Source organism: Oryzias latipes, chromosome 22 (assembly GCF_002234675.1).
Source record: "Oryzias latipes chromosome 22, ASM223467v1".
In the NCBI taxonomy this organism is placed as follows: domain Eukaryota; kingdom Metazoa; phylum Chordata; class Actinopteri; order Beloniformes; family Adrianichthyidae; genus Oryzias; species Oryzias latipes.
The window spans coordinates 21,124,571-21,137,625 of NC_019880.2; the positions used below are offsets into that span (position 1 = coordinate 21,124,571).

The 13,055-nt window shown below is 46.0% G+C and overlaps 1 protein-coding gene across 4 annotated transcripts in view; it reads right to left on the minus strand.

Moving 5' to 3' along the window:
• The window catches only part of LOC101163291 (BRF1, RNA polymerase III transcription initiation factor subunit), a 100,412-nt gene that overhangs the window by 27,256 nt on the left and 60,101 nt on the right, over nt 1-13,055 (minus strand). The gene's annotated exons all lie outside the window — the stretch shown is intronic.

Sequence of the window (13,055 nt, forward strand, 5' to 3'; positions counted from 1 at the left end):
GTGTAGTCGCCACTATCATGTTTGTTTATAATTCCCTTTTTTGGTCACGTGATTAGTCAAGACGTCATTTAGGCGCACCTGTCACCTGTGTTAGTTTGGTTTTGTTGGTTTGATACAGAGAGGGTGCACAGGGCCCAGTATTTTTTGTTGACCGCTTCTATAAATGATTATGAACTCTGCTATGATGGATCGTATCACAAGTGTCATCTGTGGTAACGATGAATTGGAATAAATCACGACACACAAACAAAGTGGATTTCTTGGTCATTGTTTTTTGTGGAGCGCGTCGCAAACAGGACCTGCCGCAGCCTCTCTAGCGGCTCATAAGCCCGCAGCCGCTACACACTGGATTCCTGACATTTGCATCTGCTCACATGACATCTAGTTATTTCACTTTGTTCCACACGTCTGAAGCAGTCAGAGCATGAATAACCTCTTTTCTCCAGCATCTCCCCTGAGGTATCATGACCTGAATGACTGGGAATCCTCACCTGTATGAAAATGCATACCGTCCCTACTGATGTCTCCTAAACTACCTTCACATCATGGTCCAAATCACAGAGCCCGTCTCATTAAATGGACGCCTTGTCTAATAATCTCATTCCCCTTTCTTCCTTGAAGTCACTTTCATCAGCTTTCTTCCTCTATTCTCACCCTCCTCCCCTCAGTCACCCATTCCCTCACCCTTTTCTGTCGCCACTCTCGGTTAGGCGATCAGTCTCTGCCAAGCTTAGCAACTCGTTCCTAATCAGCTTACTGCCAATGAGACTAAGCCTGAGCTGAAAAGACGATTGAGGGTGGCCGTTCAGCCACTGGCTGACAAATGGCAATAGCTGGGGGGATGGTGTCAATATAACACTGCATGAAGGGAGAATCAAACATAAAGACGAAGCTAGTGTAAAATTTTTGGGCTTAATGGAGTGAAGACCAACTTGTGAGCAAAGATAAAATGGGACAAAAGTGAAAGTACTGCAGGCTTCCCATCTCAAGGAAACATTGGAAAAAGCCTTAAGCTGCTAATCTGGACTGACCTCATGATGCCACCAACTTTCACAACAGCATCGACTCTTAGTGTCGACATTTTTGGCTGCAGGCTGAGCTGTTATTTCTCTTTTTTACTTCATGCTGCAGCTAAGCCATGGATAAGGACTGGGAGCCTTTCCAAATGTCCCAAATTTAGAGTTCCCTAAATATTCTGGGCCTGGTTCTCCCATTAGTTCCAGTGCAGGGTGTGCACCAGAACAAAGGCCTGGCCGCTGAAAGCTCTCTGGATGGAGGAGGCTGCAGTGGGTAAGCTGCTCGCACTGCTATGAGCAGAGCCGGATGTCCAAAATCAAAGAAATGTCATTTCTCAGTGCTTAGTGCAGAAATGGGTTTGTCTAAGGGTGGAGCAATGCTACTTATAGTTAAGACCTGAATGTCTGTAAATACTCTTCAACAGGCCTTTAGTCCTCTGGTTTATGTGGGAAGCAGCTACGGCTTCTTAAGGAGATACTCTTAAAAAAACTCCATGATCAGCACAAACTGGATCTAATCAAGCCTCAACATCCAGTGGGGCAAAAAGTATTCAGTCAGCCACCAATACTGGATGTTCTCCCACTTAAAAGATGAGAGAGGCTTGTAATTTTCATCATAGGTAAACCTCAACTATGAGAGACAAAATGAGAAAATAAATCCAGAAAATCACATTTTTAAGTTGGATTAGTTATATATATATATGAGTCACAATGAAAATAGAAATGAGATAGAAACTCGTGCGTTTACTTTGTGTGTTCTTTTTCTCCAAGCGGAAACTCTTTCTTTCGCTGATGATGCAGCCGTATTACTTTCTTGATGGTTGTATAATCTTCATACGCCGTCATTAAAATCTCAGACTCCACATTTACATTTCATTGATGGCATTTTGAATGCACAGAGATACCGTGACAAGATCCTGGGGCCCATTGTTGTGCCGTACGTCCAACAACATCACCTCATGTTGCAGCATGATAATGCACGGCCCCATGTTGCAAGGATCTGTACACAATTCTTGGAAGCTGAAAACATCCCAGTTCTTGCATGGCCAGCATACTCACCGGACATGTCACCCAATGAGCATGTTTGGGATGCTCTGGATCGGCGAATACGACAGCGTGTTCCAGTTCCTGCCAATATCCAGCAACTTCGCACACCCATTGAAGAGGAGTGGACCAACATACCACAGGCCACAATAGACAACCTGATCAACCCTAATGCGAAGGAGATGTGTCGCACTTCATGATGCAAATGGTGGTCAAACCAGATACTGACTGGTTGTCTGAGTCCCCTGACCCCCTCAATAAAACAAAACTGAAGATTTCAGAGTGGCCTTTTCTTGTGGCCAGTCTAAGGCACACCTGTGCAATAATCATGCTGTCTAATCAGCATCTTGACACCTGCGAGGTGGGATGGATTGTCTTGGCAAAGGAGAAGTTCTCACTATCACAGATTTAGACAGATTTGTGAACAATATTTCAGAGAACTGGTTATTTTGTGTATGTGGAAAATGTTTCTCATCTTTGAGTTCATACCATAAAAAATGCAAGCATTAACAAAGGTGTTGCGTTTATATTTGTATTTAAAATTCAGACAATGTGATTTTCTGGATTTTTTTTCTCATTTTGCCTCTCATAGTTGAGGTTTATCTATGATGTAAATTACAGGCCTCTCTCGTCTTTTTAAGTGGGAGAACACCCAGTATTGGTGGCTGACTGAATAAAGCATGTCTTTGTTTAAGTGGGACATTTGGACTTTTTAAGTGGACTTCAACAATTGGTGGCTGACTGAATACTCTTTGCCCCCGTGTATTAGGGGACCTTCATTTAAACTGGATATGTGTCTGACATTTAATGCTCATCAATAAATCAAATATCTAACTTTCATTGAGACATTTGTCCACTTTACCAACGATTTGTAATTTATACGTAGATATCAACCCTTGTACTATCTTAGATGACCCCACCCTTGCAATGACCTGTTCTCCCTACCATGACAAAGGTGGATAAAGGTGGAAAGATTTCATGTAATCCATGGACACCAGTGAGATTCACAAATCACTGAGGAAAAAAGATTCAGCGCAATGTCCAGTGGGTCTAGATCAGTGTTTTTCAACCGTTTTTGAGCCACGGCACACTTTAACCTTCTTTTGGGCACACCAGCATCCCAAAAGAAAAAAACTCAGTCTGTATTGATCGACAGCCCCCCCCGCGCAATCTCACGTGCATTTTTGTGATAATTAAAATGATAATTAAAAGCAGGAAGCTGCAGCTGTTTTTTTCTAAAAGATGAAATAAAAGTTAATTTAGAAAATTCAAAAACGGTTTGATGTGTGTTTGTTGTGGTTTCAAGACGTTTACGGACGACTCATTGTTCGCTAAGACGCTGTCCCTTTTTTTTTTTTTTTTTTTTTTATAACTTGTCCTGTCCAACAGCTAGGCAGACAGATGAGAGCTGAGGGCCTCTTGTGTTGGACATATTTTACTTTAACAAGAGGGGTTATTAATCTTCAGACAAACCAAAGGTATGTCTGAATAAACCCCTTTTGTAATTGAGGCCAAACTTTATTAATTTCAATCATGTTTGAAAATCTTTAGTGTTGGACCGGACGGAAAAGGAAAGAGGGGAAGAAAAGAGAGGGACGTTAGAGGGAGGGGGGGGTAGGAGGGTGATAATAGGAGGGGAAGGGGGGTAAGACCATGAAGCAGCATAAAGCAACAAGTTTACTGGTTGTTAATCATTATGGTAAGGTTCAAATGTAGTTCAAAAAGGGCGGGGCCTATCCACACACACACTCAAATGTTATAAACACACCTGCTAGCTGCAAAAATGTCCACCTGTCGACATGTACACAAAACAGATAGTGTTCAAACGCATACTTATGCCTTAAAACCAACTAGTGTGAAATATTTCAGTCATTCAATCATGCAAACTGTTAGTGCAAAGGTGAGCTAACACCTGTGCTCAGGTGAGTGTTTATGTTCTTCTAAAATGGATGGTGGAACGTGACAAGAAGGAGGGAGAGTGCCCAGCCATTCCCACCCCAAGACCCCAACCGCAGCAGCAGCGGCAGCCGAAATCCCCCCAACGCCACACGGGAACCGGCAGGGAACAACCGCCGTCCGGGCGACCAAGCCCGCCACCCAGGCCAGGGCCAGCAGGACCGCCGCAAGGCCCCCAGAGCCAGAGAGCAGGAGGGAAAGAGAGCGCCGCCCCAGCCCAACCAGGAGAGCAGCCCCCCCGCCGCGCCAGGAGCGCCCAACGCAGGGCCTCACCGGAGAAGGACGCCCACAGCCCCAGACGAGCACCCCACCACCACCCAGGAGTTCCGGGCATCCCCCCGCCCCTACCCCAGGTACGAGCCAGGACCCCCCAAGGGAGACCCGCTCAGCACTCCAGGCAGCCATCCGCCTGGCCCACGGTTGGTCCAGGGAGGAGCAAGGCAGGGGCCCGCCGCCCCCGCCCAGGAGGCGGGAACCCCGGGGAAAAAAGAGGGCCCACCAAAAATATGGTCCGACCAGGCTCGGCCATGTTGGAAGTTTGGCGGGGCCCAGCGCTCAGGGGCAAGGACCAGGACCCACCCCCCAGGGATACGAACACCCCCGGCTCAGGTGTAATATGAACCCCCCCACCATGCGGAGAGAGCACCGCCGGGCCCAGGGAGCCAGCACGGCCGCCATCGCCAAGGGGCCCGCACCCCCCACCAGGGAAGGGGTAGGGGACAGATGGACCCAGGTCCCACCTTCCTTGCAAAATGTGTGTGCGTGTATGTGTGTTTAAAAGGGTGTGTGTGTGCATGTGTGTGTGTTTATGTTGGAATGTATATATTGAAGGGGGAGGGGTGTGTGTACTAAGGGGGGTGCAGTTAAAATTGGCGAGTAGGGCACTAAGGGGACATCTCCTGATTACTCACAGTGATGTCCCCTCACCCTCCCCACCAAGGGGCCCTAAATGTCTAAGGTGCGGTTAAAATTGGCGGGTAGGGTGCCAGGAGGACATCTGCTGCTTGCTGGCAGTGATGTCCAAGCACCCCCCCTACCAAGGACCCTACATGTCTAAGGTGCAAATAAAACCGAAAGAGGGGGGGCCCACTCCATACGGCAACCATAGGAGGGGGGCCACTGCCAAGTAGCCCCCCCCCCAAGGCGCATCGCAGGCTAGACCCCCCACCCCCTCACCCTAATATGAGGTTATATGAGGAAGGGGGTAAGTTGACGCTGTCCCTTTAACCCAATGCATCAGGGGAGATGTGGTGTGAAAACTGCCGCAAAAAGGCAGAAAGACTAGCGTCTCTGAGCTTCATTGTTTTGTTCACTTGTTCCACGGTCTGACACCAGATTCTGTGGAAAGCTACACCGCTGAAGACGAGCTTTGGCTGGTATTTTTTTTAGAACGGAGAGACTTTTTGAGCTAAATTGGAACAAGGAAGTGAAGACTTTAACCACTTCTGATTGGTCAGACTGATGACATGTGATTAAGCCTTCAAGAATGATTGTCGGAGACAGTTAAAGGGGCGGGACTTTGCCGCAAACAGCTTTAGCTGCAGCCAAATCGCGGTACCGTCATTCTTATCAAAATTGCTTTAATACAATCAAATAAACACAAAGAAAAAATAATTGTATGATCTTTTATATTCCTAACTACTCAGTGTTCTCAGGGCCTGTTTGGATGAACAGAGACCTGAAATCCTGGAGATGGGAAATGTTTTTAGATCAGTTAATGAGGGCAATTTCCCACGGCACACTTGACCATCTCCCACGGCACACTAGTGTTCCGCGGCACACTGGTTGAAAAACATTGGTCTAGATGACCCAACTCCCAATGTTAAAGTGCCTAGGATAGCACAAGGGTTAAGCTAATTTTTGAAATAATTTTCTTGATAAAAACTCTGTTTCTCCTCTCACTTTTGAGGGTGGTCATGGTGCTAAGGTAGAGCGGTAGACCTCTGATTGGAGGATTACTGGGTCAGATTCTACCTCACCCACCTATGTGTCAAAGTGTTCTTGGGCAAGACACTGTACCCACATCGCTCCTGGTGGTGTAGGTTGGCGCCTGCAAATGACACCGGAGCCGCCATCAGTGTGTGGATGGGTGAATGTGACTGTAAAGTGCTTTGGGCCTTAAAGCAAGGTAGAAAGGCACTATAAGTATCCGCCATTTACCATTTTGTAAAGCCCTACACCAATTCTGAGTGTTCTCAAAGATCCATTGACAGTATTTATCTTTTGTTTATATTTCATAGGCTATTTTGTAGAGAACTTTGAAAATCTAGGGTTGTTGTCAATGAGGGAAACAACGACATCTCTCCATCCACAGTGGCTTAAACAACCATCTGATAAAGAATTGGCCCTCAGGCGTTCTATATCCAGGTTTAGAGATGATGGCATGGATACAACCGCCTGATAATACAGCAGTCTAGCATCAACTGGTTTTAGACGTTCAGTCTACAAACTGCAGGAACATCTCAGCCTATCTTTCCAATATTATGATGTGCACGATAATTCAGAGAGCTTGATGGGAAGAAATGATATCCAAGTCTAAAAGTGAATCAAGGCTGAGCTGGATGGGTAGGAACAGATAAAAAGGAACAAAAAAAGGGGGAAGCTCTTATTTTGGAGTGAGTCAAAGTGGGAGGAGGGGTGGTAAATTTATGAGCGTTCAGGCGGGACATGGTGGGCATAAGAACAGATGGGTGTCAGAGAGGTGGATGCAGATGAGGGGGAAGATGTCTGAAGAAAGCAGCTACTCAAAGTGTTTTATGTCACATTAAAAACAAATTCATTTGGATGGCTTTATCTACAAAGACCTCACCATCATCAAACAGTTCATGTTCTGGGGGTGCTCAGAGGAAGGGGCTGAAGCCACATGCATTCAGACTCCCTCCATGGCCACAGCTGACTCCTAAGCAAGAATAACATCCTCCAGTGTCAAACGTCACTTTTTCCTGTTTCCTTTCTGGTTGCTGAACGCTCTGCAGACCTCCGGACTCACTCCCAACGCCTGCCTCAGCGCCGAAGGCCCCCCATGGGAAACGGTCTGAACGCCTCAGAGGGATGTTGGCAGCAGCAGTCATCGGGAGGGAAAACTGCTGAGGCTTTCTGTGGGGCTAAGTCGGGTTGTGGGATAAATTTAGATTTCTGCAAAACCAACAAACTGCTGTTACGGCTCCGCCTTTTTTTGAACCAAGGTCAAAAAAGAAGAACAAGCTTTGGCACGGAAAAGAAGAGATGATGGAGCAAATAAGTAGACAGAGCAACCGAGGAGGGAAAAAAATCCACTGGAGGGCAATTATTTGGGCTATTTCTGGAAGGCGATTTTCCACTCTTTAGAAGGGGGGAGGGCAGGGAGGCCTGGATGGTAGCTGTCTAAAGGAAGTAAGAGGGGGTGGCAAAACAAAGATGTGTGCATGCTGTCTTACAACCCAAAGAGTCTAGTAAAGGAAGGGCAGCAAAGGGCAGAATGTCTCCACAAAGACAGGCTCAACGGGCAGATAGAACAAGAATGAAGTTACAAGGTGGGAGGGAAGAGGGGGGGGGCAGAGCTGAGTGCTAAAGTGAGGACATGATGACAACACACCAACGCTGTGCAGACTCAGGGTCTGAATGGGGAGAACGTCTAAGCTAAAAATTACCAGCAATGCTTAAAACCATTAAAACCGGTCGACTTGATTCTAGAATCAAGTTCAAGATCCTCCTGTTAACCTATAAGGCCTTACATGGTATGGCCCCATCCTATATTAAGGACCTCATAGTCCCTTGCCACCCAAACAGAAAACTTTGCTCGCAAAATCCAAGACTGCTTGTGGTTCCTAGAATAAGTAAAATTATAGTTGGAGGTAGAGCGTTTAGCCGCCAAGCCCCTGTTTTATGGAATAAGCTCCCAGCTCATGTAAGAGAGGCCGACTCAGTTTCTACATTCAAAGTTAGACTGAAAACATTCCTCTTTGGACAGACTTATTGTCAGACTAGCTAGTAATCAGATTATTTAACTTAATGTGTTTAAATTAAACTTAATAACAATAACTTTTTGTTTTAAAAGGCTGCTAGAAGTTGAAGATGGGGTAACTATGGTGCACTGGGGTTCTGTCCTCTTTTTTCCTCTACTTCTACCCGTCCTCTCCTCTATTTTTGATGATTATTCATCATTTAGTTCTCCATCTCTCTGTTTGGTGCAGTGTGATTCATGTATTGTCCCTCTTTCCCTCTACCCTCCTGGGGAGTGGGAGTGCTTCCAGATTCCAGTTGGCACATCCGTGCTCCTGTACCTGACCGTGTACCTCGTCTCTGGCTCGCCTCTACTACTGCTTCTATACCTGGCTGTGGATCCTGTCTCTGGCTTGTCTCTGCTCTGTGCCTGACCGTGTACCTCGCCTCAACTACTGCTTCTACACCTGGCTGTGGATCCAGTCTCTGCTCTGTGCCTGACCGTGTACCTCGCCTCTACTACTGCTTCTATACCTGGCTGTGGATCCTGTCTCCGGCTCGACTCGCGCCCCCGACTGTCCCCCCAACTCCATCTGGATGAAGCTCGTCTGCCTGACTTTAAATATGTAGTTGTAGATTTAGATAAGTTAATTCTTCTCTAAGAGTTCTGGTAAATCACCGTTTTTATTTAGGAGTTTTTCCTTACCCCGAAGGAGGGTCTAAGGGCAGGGATGACCGTTTAGTTTAGTCTGTTTAGTTAGTATTTTCCTATTGAGTCATATGTATTCATGATCCTTTTGATTTTATGTTTCACTTTTTCAATTACCGATACGAAGCCCATCGAGACAACTGTTGTTGTGAATTTGGGCTATACAAATAAAATTGATTGACCTCAGTTCAGTTCCTGTGTGTCGAAGTGCCTTTGAGCAAGACACTGAAGCCCACATTGCTCCTGGTGGTTATAGGTTGGACCCAGGGCCTGTGACTGTAAAACACTTTGGTCCTTCTGACAGGGTAGTAAAACATTTACCATTTACCATAGTATTTATACTAGTATGCTAGGAGTCACTAAAGTTAGACCAACACTTCTTCATATAAAAAACCCGCTCCAATAAAAAAATGCTGTTTTGGGTGTTTTAGTATGTTCTATTAGCATTTTTCTCATGATGGAGGACATGGATAAAAGAATGTAAGATCAAAACTGTGTTTCTGAGTATTTCTTTATTCATATCACGTTGGATCAGGAGCAGATATCGGAGGCTTGACAATGCTATGACCTTTTGACCCGCCCACAGATACTACTATGGTTCATCCTACAGTATTGTTGTTTTCATCTCTTCTGCTGATTCTGCTAAAGCGCTTGCTTTCCAGCCATCGCGGCGTGAATTTCTCTCTCACAGTTTAGAGGTTTGAATGGATGTGAAAACGATCTGTGAGGCTGATGATTTAAAAAGGCAGCACAGCTAAATGCTTGTGCCACTCTAAAGGTGAGGTCTTACTGGACTGGGAGTAGTCAGATGACTAACAGTAAACGTCGTTTTCTTTCACTTCTGTGGAGTTCAGATGATTAAATATGAATCTGTCCTTTTGCAGAGGAAACGTTTAATGTTTTAAAAATCCCAGCCGTGTTAAAGAACGATGAAGACGGCCAGCAGCGGCCTCGCTCACAGGCTACTGTTCTCCTGGACAGGGTTCTACTGGACCAACCGTCCCATATTGTAGATGAATTACTGGGGGGGGGCTCAGTTCCTACGCAGGACAAAAGTCTGCTTCGCCTGTTCAGTAGCTGCCATGACGTAGATGAAACAACACAATTTAAACAAATGTATCATCTTATGGCCGCTATAAAGCCAGAACAAGTTCCTGGAGTTCTCTGTGTCGTTAAGCAGAACCGGACAGAACCTCACAGCTTAACAGATATCAGTCCCAGACATCCTTTTCTCTTTCCCTCTGCAGACGACTACGTTGACTAAGGCTGGATTCAGACTGCAAACATTTGGTTCGCTTAAAGTGAACCACAGATCGTTTCCCCCGATAATCCAGAACAAATTCTCCGTCTGAATACGCCCAAGGGGACCCTGATCCGGGACCAGAGGCCGCCCTTGACCCGTCTTTGGAGGTGTTCTCGGTTTGTTTCCAGTCGGACTGAGCTTCACTTCGCTCTGAGTTTCCTCAGTCTGAATAGGCTCAGTGTCCAGAGAGGAGCAACTGAACCCAAGCAGCCACCGTAGCCGGGCATTATGGGATGTAAACAGAGTAGAAACGTTGCAACTATGAGCCGTAGACAAATGTAGAGCAGCGATGAGACGCAGCAACCCATGGAAATGAATGCAGACTCATGAAAACAACTTTTACCGTGACACACATTGCTTCTCACCAAAATTCTCTGTCATAAACACTTAGCAGCATCCCTTTATAGTCGACATTTCCTTGGCAACCGCCTTGCAGCATGACTCCGCCTCAGCCGCAACTAAGTTAAAAGTACAAAGTGTTGAGACTGGCGTTAATACAGACGTTCATACTTGGTCGGAGAAATCTAACGTTTGAATCCGTGATCTATGCCGACGAGGACTGCAAAGCGCAGGACTTCCATTATTCTCTCTCCCTTTGCTTTGCCCCACCCTCATAAGTCCTGGCCAATGAGTGAAGATCTTTAGTCACGTGGTTTTGTTTACCAGCTTTGGTACCGAACAGAAATGTGCAGTAGACAAATTCTGAGCCCAAATCTGCTGGGATGGGGTTGGATAGCCCACAGGCCAGTCTGGTGCCAGTCAGGTGTGCGTGGTGTCCTGAGATGAGCGTGAGGAAAAGTGTTCAGTCGAGCAGCACCGACACGGTTTGGGTGAAGAACAGGCAGTACCCCTGGCCTGGCACTGGGCGTGCGACACACACTGCTTTGCTTATTCGGACTGTTTGTATCAGTGCACTTCTGGGTTGGTCCGTAGACCCCCCCTCCCCAACCACCACCCGGTTCTTCTTTTTATTTATCTGCTCGCCATGAAACAGGCTCAGCTGCAGCGTTTTCCCCCCAGCTTCACATTTTCTCTGCCGAGACGTTAACCTCTCTGTTACGGCTGTGGCCGTATCTACTTTAGTTTGTGTGTTTTATTTCTGCATCAGAGTGGGACTTTGTTGCTTTTGTGGATCTTTGTGTGTCAGTCTGATTCCTTTCAGGTGCTGAGAAGGTGTGGACCCAAACTGATGGCAGCGCCGTGTGAAACCTCCAGCCTGTGAGGGCGGAGCGTGGCTCCAACCGGTCTCCACCGCAGCTCGGCGCTCCTCTCCACCTGTTCTGTAGTTTGTGTTGCACTTTTTTGCCGTTTTTGTGGTTTTGTGTTCAGGCCCACTCTGTGTTGTCTTTTGTTTAGTGTTCCAGTGTTTTTCTCCTGTCTATGTTGGTGTTTTGTCATCTCTTTCCCTTGTCTTTCATTCACAGATGTCAGATTTCCATCAGGTGGGTTTTGTTTGTTATTTTGGCCTTGGTTCACCCTGAAGCCTTTTGCTTTGGTATTTATTCGTTTGTAAATAAATGTGTTGTTTATGGATGCAGACAATCTTTTGTGGGGTTTTTAAAGTGGGGGCAAAAAAATGACCTTTGTGCTCCTCTAGGTCCCCTGGACTTACAAAAGGGGCATATGAGGAGAAAAAGGCCTGAAACCTTTAGGAGCGAAGCCCCGGGCAGAGCTCCCGGAGGAGCACGGAGCTGGAAGGAGCAGGCCTCCCAACAAAGCACAAAGGCTGCACTGTCAGCCGCCCTTCTCCTGCACCCCCCCACCCCCCACCACCACTTTTCAATTTGCAGCACAACAACCTTTTCATGGAGAAGCAGCGGTCGGCTCCTCAGCCCGATGCTGAAAGAGCCCATTCTGAGTTTTCCAGCTCCCGTCTGCTGTTTTAGTGCCTCTTTTAATCCACAGCTACCACTACACCTCCATGGAGGGACTAGGAGGTTAGCACTTCACTTCTGCTTGTTAGGTCCGGTGGGATTTCCCGCTCCCTGTGCCTTAACGGTCGACCAGCAGAGAGCTGGAAACTGTGGGGGGAGAAAACATTGTTGTGCATTTAATACGACAAAGTGTTGAGTTCAGCAAAGACTGGGTAAAAAGACGGAGCGGTCCATTCAGGGAAAAGACACAAAGACCCAGAGAATGAATGATTCAAGCCACAGATTCCATCAATGATTCATTGACAAGGATGGGATGCACTTTGTGAAGAAAAGCAGGTCAAACAACACCAGACTTTTCATTCTGAAAAACTGCACCCAGTCAAGAGGAACCTCTGAACACTGAGAATGGATTAGTCCGTTTTATTCATGGAGTTGGTCTGCTCTCCCAGACCGGGAGCTTCCATTAACGCCGCCATCAGACAACTGGAGCGCCAAAAATCCAGCCGCATCTCAGCGCGGCGGCAGTTTAGTGGGGGCAGTGCCACCGTGCTGAGGCGGGGCCTAATCATGAGACACTGACCAGTGGTGTGTGTATGTCTGTGTTTGTGTGTGTGCGTGTGTGTGTGCGTCCCCAGATAATAGTTGGATGTATTTTATATTCTTGTTTTGATAGCATTTTTAGTTCATCCGTTTCCATCTTTAAATCCACATAAATGAATAGAACACTTTTTTCTAAATAATAAGTGTGGGAAATAATAATAGACAATAATAATAGACAATAATTATAGTGTGGGAAAGCAGAAACATCCGTTTTTAGTAAAAAAAAAAAAAAAGAAACAGGTTGTGTCTGAATTCTTTACAAAGTACACTATATAGAGCGTTCTCCATTTCTAGTGTCGTCTGAATCTACAATTCCAAAGTCCAGAGCCCTAAAAAATTCCCAGAAGTCTTTGTGAAAAATCCGTGTTCATCGATGCTCACTAGATTAGTGAATTTAGACCACAATGCATCGCGGCGGAACAATTTTTACCAAAATCTTTTATTTAAATTAATTTTTTTAATAAATCATCAACCTTTTAATCTTCAGGAGACAGTGGACTCATAAATAATCGTCTCAAAACGCTTATATTAATTAGATTGTAACTTCCTGAAATCGATGACATCATATCCACCGTTTAAAAATAAAATAAAGTAGTGAGCGTGGCGTCTAAATTACTTTTAAAACTCAGGGC